This window comes from Oncorhynchus masou, chromosome 13, assembly GCF_036934945.1.
Source record: "Oncorhynchus masou masou isolate Uvic2021 chromosome 13, UVic_Omas_1.1, whole genome shotgun sequence".
In the NCBI taxonomy this organism is placed as follows: domain Eukaryota; kingdom Metazoa; phylum Chordata; class Actinopteri; order Salmoniformes; family Salmonidae; genus Oncorhynchus; species Oncorhynchus masou.
The window spans coordinates 91,005,800-91,012,894 of NC_088224.1; positions in this window are offsets into that span (position 1 = coordinate 91,005,800).

Consider the following 7,095-nt stretch of genomic DNA (forward strand, 5'->3'; position numbering starts at 1 on the left):
TGAATGTTGACCTGTTTAAAGGTCTTGCTCACATCTACTACGGAGAGTGTGAGCACACAGTCGTCCAGAACAGCTGGTGCTCTCATGCATGCTTCAGTGTTGCTTGCCTTGAAGTGAGCATCAAAGGCATTTAGCTTGTCTGGTAGGCTCGCATCACTGGGCAGCTTGCGGCTGTGCTTCCCTTTGTAGTCCGTAATATTTTGCAAGCTCTGTGACATCCAACGAGCGTCGGAGCCGGTGTAGTACGATTCAATCTTAGTCCTGTATTGACGCTTTGCCTGTTTGATGGTTCTAGCCTTTAGCTCGGTGCGGATGTTGCCTGTCATCCATGACTTCTGGCTGGGATAAGTACGTACAGTCAATTATGGGCATGACGTCGTCTATGAAGCTGGTGACTGATGTGGTAAACTCCCCATCGGAAGAATTCTGGAACATATTCCAATCTGTGCAAAACAGTCCTGTAGAGTAACATCTCAAATGCCGCATGAAACCGCTTGTGGTCAGATGCCAGACAGTTGCCATACCAGCTGTAAATCATTTTGAGGATCTGAGTGGCCCATGCCAACTATTTTCAGCCTCTTGAGGGGCTGCTTCCTCCACTGACAGTTCAATCACACCCAAACCCAAGTAGCACCACTACACCCTGGCCTCCATTGCCACAGCACGACAGACAAGACATGAATTAATAAATGTATCACTCAGTCAATGTGTATCTCAATGTGCTTGTTCTCCTACGGCTCTTCTATCTCTGCCGGCGTGAGCTGGGACTGGGAGGCAGCTAGCTAGGAGGCAGCTGGGTCAGACACTCATTAGCCCTGGCTATTACAGGGCCCAGCTGGGATTGATTCAGCAGTTAGGGAAAATGGGAACGACTTCCGCTGCCATGACACCATCTTAACTCTGTCATTATGAAAGGGAGAGTGAGAGGGGGTGGGCGAGAGAGAGAGAGGGGGAGAGAGACAGGGGGAGAGACATGGCGAGAGAGAGGGGGGAGAGAGAGAGAGGGGGAGAGAGAGAGAGGGGGAGAGAGAGAGAGGGGGGGGAGAGAGAGGGGGGGGGGAGAGAGAGGGGGAGAGAGAGAGGGGGGAGAGAGAGATACATGGGGAGAGAGAGAGAGACATGGGGAGAGAGAGAGAAAAGGGGGAGAGTGAGAGAGAGAGGGGGAAGGAGAGAGAGAGGGGGAAGGAGAGAGAGAGGGGGAGAGAGAGGGGGAGAGAGAGAGACATGGGGAGAGAGAGAGACATGGGGGGAGAGAGACATGGGGAGAGAGAGAGAGAGAGAGAGAGAGAGAGAGAGAGAGAGAGAGAGAGAGAGAGAGAGAGACATGGGGAGAGAGAGAGACAGAGACATGGGGAGAGAGAGAGGGAGGGGGAGAGAGAGGGAGGGAGAGAGAGAGGGAGGGAGAGAGAGAGAGGGGGAGAGAGAGAGAGGGGGGGAGAGGGAGGAGAGAGAGAGGGGAGGAGAGAGAGGGGGAGGAGAGAGAGGGGGAGGAGAGAGAGGGGGTGAGAGTGTGAGGGACATGGGGAGAGAGAGAGAGAGAGACAGGGGGAGAGAGAGAGACAGGGGGAGAGAGAGAGAGGGAGGGAGACTGTGACCTGGCAAAGATAAAGCATAGCAGTGTGAACAGACAACACAGAGTTACACATTGAGTAAACAATTAACAAGTCAATGACACCGTAGAAAAAAAGAGAGTCTATATACATTGTGTGCAAAAGGCATGAGGAGGTAGGCGAATAATTACAATTTTGCAGATTAACACTGGATTGATAAATGATCAGATGGTCATGTACAGGTAGATATATTGGTGTGCAAAAAAGCAGAAAAGTAAATAAAATAATGTGGAGCTATATACAGGGAGTACCAGTACCAGATCAGATACCAGATCAGATCAGGTAGATATGTACATGAAGGCAGGGTAAAGTGACTATGCATCAGGATAGATAATAATAAGGTGTTTGAGGTAGATATGTACATGAAGGCAGGGTAAAGTGACTAGGCATCAGGATAGATAATAATAAGGTATTTGAGGTAGATATGTACATGAAGGCAGGGTAAAGTGACTAGGCATCAGGATAGATAATAATAAGGTATTTGAGGTAGATATGTACATGAAGGCAGGGTAAAGTGACTAGGCATCAGGATAGATAATAATAAGGTATTTGAGGTAGATATGTACACGAAGGCAGGGTAAAGTGACTAGGCGTCAGGATAGATAATAATAAGACTAAAATAAAGAACAGATTGGCAGTAGCTGGGACTGTGGCGGTCATGACTTTTTGTCAGCTGGTGATTATCAAGCAAATAACTGCCGGTCTCGTGGTAATTGACCGTTAATTAACAAAAACACATTTAGCATCTCCTGACTTCCACACATAGCCTACAAGCCACTGATGCAGACCTTAGGAACATAACAATACATCCATGTAATATAGTCTACACCATCGCAATAAATCCATGTAATATAGTCTACACCATCGCAATAAATCCATGTAATATAGTCTACACCATCACAATAAATCCATGTAATATAGTCTACACCATCACAATAAATCCATGTAATATAGTCTACACCATCACAATAAATCCATGTAATATAGTCTACACCATCACAATAAATCCATGTAATATAGTCTACACCATCGCAATAAATCCATTATGTATTGTAGACAGGTTTAAAGAAACATGATGTGAAAACAATGCCTATTTCAGAAGAATACTGAGTTGTCCTTTGGCCCTGATCTGGCTTTGCCCTATGGCTGCGGCCGGCCTGCACTGGACGAGATTTCCTTAAAAGTCCGTTTATAGTATGAAGAATACAATTGAACATATAGCTGCATGAAATAGAAAGGATATTTTGAATATATGGTAAGGCTGCATGATGCGACTCTAATGAGGATTTGAAAATAGGGTTCATAAAAGGCATGACTCAGTTTTTCATTGATGTCAAATGCAGAATTGACGTTCTTCAGGGTGGAGAAGGAATTCTCACACATTGCTGTAGATGCTCGAAATGTAAAAAGCCATGTTTCAGTGCCAAAAGCAAAAATCGATATTGCTGACAGATTATGTTTTGAAGAACAATGAGTTGTTGATTGCTGGCTGTGGTTAGATTTCACCTTGCGAGAATGTACCATCACGTACCACCATGTAACATCATGTAACATCATGCACCACCATGTACCATCACGTACCACCATGTACCATCACGTACCACCATGTACCATCACGTACCACCATGTAACATCATGCACCACCATGTACCACCATGTACCATCACGTACCACCATGTAACATCATGTAACATCATGCACCACCATGTAACATCACGCACCACCATGTACCATCACGTACCACCATGTACCATCACGTACCACCATGTACCATCACGTACCACCATGTAACATCATGTAACATCATGCACCACCATGTACCATCACGTACCACCATGTACCATCACGTACCACCATGTAACATCATGTGCCATCATGAACCATTATGTGCCACCATGTACCATCACGTACCATCATATTACATCATACACCATCATGGACCACCATATACAATCATACATCATTGTGTAACCCAATGTGCCATCATGCACCACCATGTTCCATCATGTGCCATCATGTACCGGTATGTGACATCCCAAACCAGCATGTACCACCATGTTCCATCATTCACCACCATGTACCACAACGTACCACTATGCCACTATGTACCGCCATGTACCGTTATGCACCATTGTGTGCCATCATGTGCCATTATGTACCGACATGTTACATCATGTACCATCATGCACAACAATGTACAATAATGTACCATGCTGTACCATCGTGTGCCATCTTGTGCCGCCATGTACCATAATGTGCCATTGTGTGGCATCATGTGCCATCATGTACCATCGTGTGCCATCATGTACCATCATGTGCCATCATGCACCATCATGTTCCATCATGCACCAGTCACAATAAACTCTGCTTCCACTGGACCCGTTTTGGTTCGATCCTGTTCGCATCCAAAAAGTCTAGGCTCTTGGGATCCTTTCACCAGTTTGTTAAATCGTGAGGACATTTTCCACAGCACGGCATCCAAAGTGCTGAAAAACAATTGTTTACACCCCCCCCCCCCGCCCTCGACTCCATCATCATGCTGACCCACTGTGCATTCAACTACATACTCTTGCAGAGTTTTACATCATGAGTCTCCGTCGTTTGCTTGGGGCTTGGAGCTAGATCGACACGGGTGTGCAGATCAGTAGCTTTTGACTGCAGTAACTTGTCAGGAGGATCGAGGAGTCCCAGCATTTTGTGAGTCATGTTTGCAATACAAAGCTCGTCTCTGTCACTGCTTTCAATAAACCTGTGGCCTCAAGTCTCACATCTGTGCCATATGAGAGTAGGTTGAATTTCACCGAGCATCTCTGTGGTATTTTCATGTGATTTCAAAATGCCTGACAACGTGGCGAGGTGGCCAGTCCATCTCTAATTAAGAAGTATGTTCAGTTTTTCCCTAGTGTACTGTGTAGCTACTGTGGGTTTCCTAAAGAAATTGTACAGGGAGCTACACACATTGAAAAAGTTTTCTATCGCCTCCTCAGATGACAGAGTAAACCACAACCAAATGGCGACCTTGAACCAGACGCTACAAAAGGCCAGCTTTTCTCCCACTGAAAATGCCACTCGAGTAAGTGTCAAGACACACCTGCGCTGGCTCCTCATCACTGAGGTGGTCAGGTGGCTCCTCATAACTGAGGTGGTCAGGTGGCTCCTCATCACTGAGGTGGTCAGGTGGCTGGGGTAACGCTGTCTCCTCATCACTGAGGAGGTCAGGTGGCTGGGGTAACGCTGTCTCCTCATCACTGAGGAGGTCAGGTGGCTGGGGTAACGCTGTCTCCTCATCACTGAGGAGGTCAGGTGGCTGGGGTAACGCTGTCTCCTCATCACTGAGGTGGTCAGGTGGCTCCTCATAACTGAGGTGGTCAGGTGGCTGGGGTAACGCTGGCTCCTCATCACTGAGGTGGTCAGGTGGCTGGGGTAACGCTGTCTCCTCATCACTGAGGAGGTCAGGTGGCTGGGGTAACGCTGTCTCCTCATCACTGAGGTGGTCAGGTGGCTGGGGTAACGCTGGCTCCTCATCACTGAGGTGGTCAGATGGCTGGGGTAACGCTGTCTCCTCATCATCGAGGTGGTCAGGTGGCTGGGGTAACGCTGTCTCCTCATCACCGAGGTGGTCAGGTGGCTGGGGTAACGCTGTCTCCTCATCACTGAGGAGGTCAGGTGGCTGGGGTAACGCTGGCTCCTCATCACTGAGGTGGTCAGGTGGCTGGGGTAACGCTGGCTCCTCATCACTGAGGTGGTCAGATGGCTGGGGTAACGCTGTCTCCTCATCACCGAGGTGGTCAGATGGCTGGGGTAACGCTGTCTCCTCATCATTGAGGTGGTCAGATGGCTGGGGTAACGCTGGCTCCTCATCACCGAGGTGGTCAGGTGGCTGGGGTAACGCTGTCCCCTCATCACTGAGGAGGTCAGGTGGCTGGGGTAATGCTATCTCCTCATCACCGAGGTGGTCAGGTGGCTGGGGTAACGCTGTCTCCTCATCACTGAGGAGGTCAGGTGGCTGGGGTAACGCTGGCTCCTCATCACCGAGGTGGTCAGATGGCTGGGGTAACGCTGGCTCCTCATCACTGAGGTGGTCAGGTGGCTGGGGTAACGCTGGCTCCTCATCACTGAGGTGGTCAGATGGCTGGGGTAACGCTGTCTCCTCATCATCGAGGTGGTCAGGTGGCTGGGGTAACGCTGTCTCCTCATCACCGAGGTGGTCAGGTGGCTGGGGTAACGCTGGCTCCTCATCACTGAGGTGGTCAGGTGGCTGGGGTAACGCTGTCTCCTCATCATCGAGGTGGTCAGATGGCTGGGGTAACGCTGTCTCCTCATCATCGAGGTGGTCAGATGGCTGGGGTAACTCTGGCTCCTCATCACTGAGGTGGTCAGGTGGCTGGGGTAACGCTGTCTCCTCATCACTGAGGAGGTCAGGTGGCTGGGGTAACGCTGTCTCCTCATCACTGAGGAGGTCAGGTGGCTGGGGTAACGCTGTCTCCTCATCACTGAGGAGGTCAGGTGGCTGGGGTAACGCTGTCTCCTCATCACAGAGGAGGTCAGGTGGCTGGGGTAACGCTGTCTCCTCATCACTGAGGAGGTCAGGTGGCTGGGGTAACGCTGTCTCCTCATCACTGAGGAGGTCAGGTGGCTGGGGTAACGCTGTCTCCTCATCACCGAGGTGGTCAGATGGCTGGGGTAACGCTGGCTCCTCATCACTGAGGTGGTCAGGTGGCTGGGGTACCGCTGGCTCCTCATCACTGAGGTGGTCAGATGGCTGGGGTAACGCTGTCTCCTCATCATTGAGGTGGTCAGATGGCTGGGGTAACGCTGGCTCCTCATCACCGAGGTGGTCAGGTGGCTGGGGTAATGCTATCTCCTCATCACTGAGGTGGTCAGGTGGCTGGGGTAACGCTGGGTCCTCATCACTGAGGTGGTCAGGTGGATGAGGTAACGCTGGGTCCTCATCACCGAGGTGGTCAGGTGGCTGGGGTAACACTGGCTCCTCATCACTGAGGTGGTCAGCTGGCTGGGGTAACGCTGGCTCCTCATCACTGAGGTGGTCAGGTGGCTGGGGTAACGCTGGGTCCTCATCACTGAGGTGGTCAGGTGGCTCATCATCACTGAGGTGGTCAGATGGCTGGGGTAACGCTGGCTCCTCATCACTGTGGAGGTCAGATGGCTGGGGTAACCCTGGCTCCTCATCACTGAGGAGGTCAGATGGCTGGGGTAACGCTGGCTCCTCATCACTGAGGTGGTCAGGTGGCTCCTCATCACTGAGGTGGTCAGGTGGCTGGGGTAACGCTATCTCCTCATCACTGAGGTGGTCAGGTGGCTGGGGTAACGCTGGCTCCTCATCACTGAGGTGGTCAGGTGGCTGGGGTAACGCTGGCTCCTCATCACTGAGGTGGTCAGGTGGCTGGGGTAACACTGGCTCCTCATCACTGAGGTGGTCAGGTGGCTGGGGTAACGCTGGCTCCTCATCACTGAGGTGGTCAGG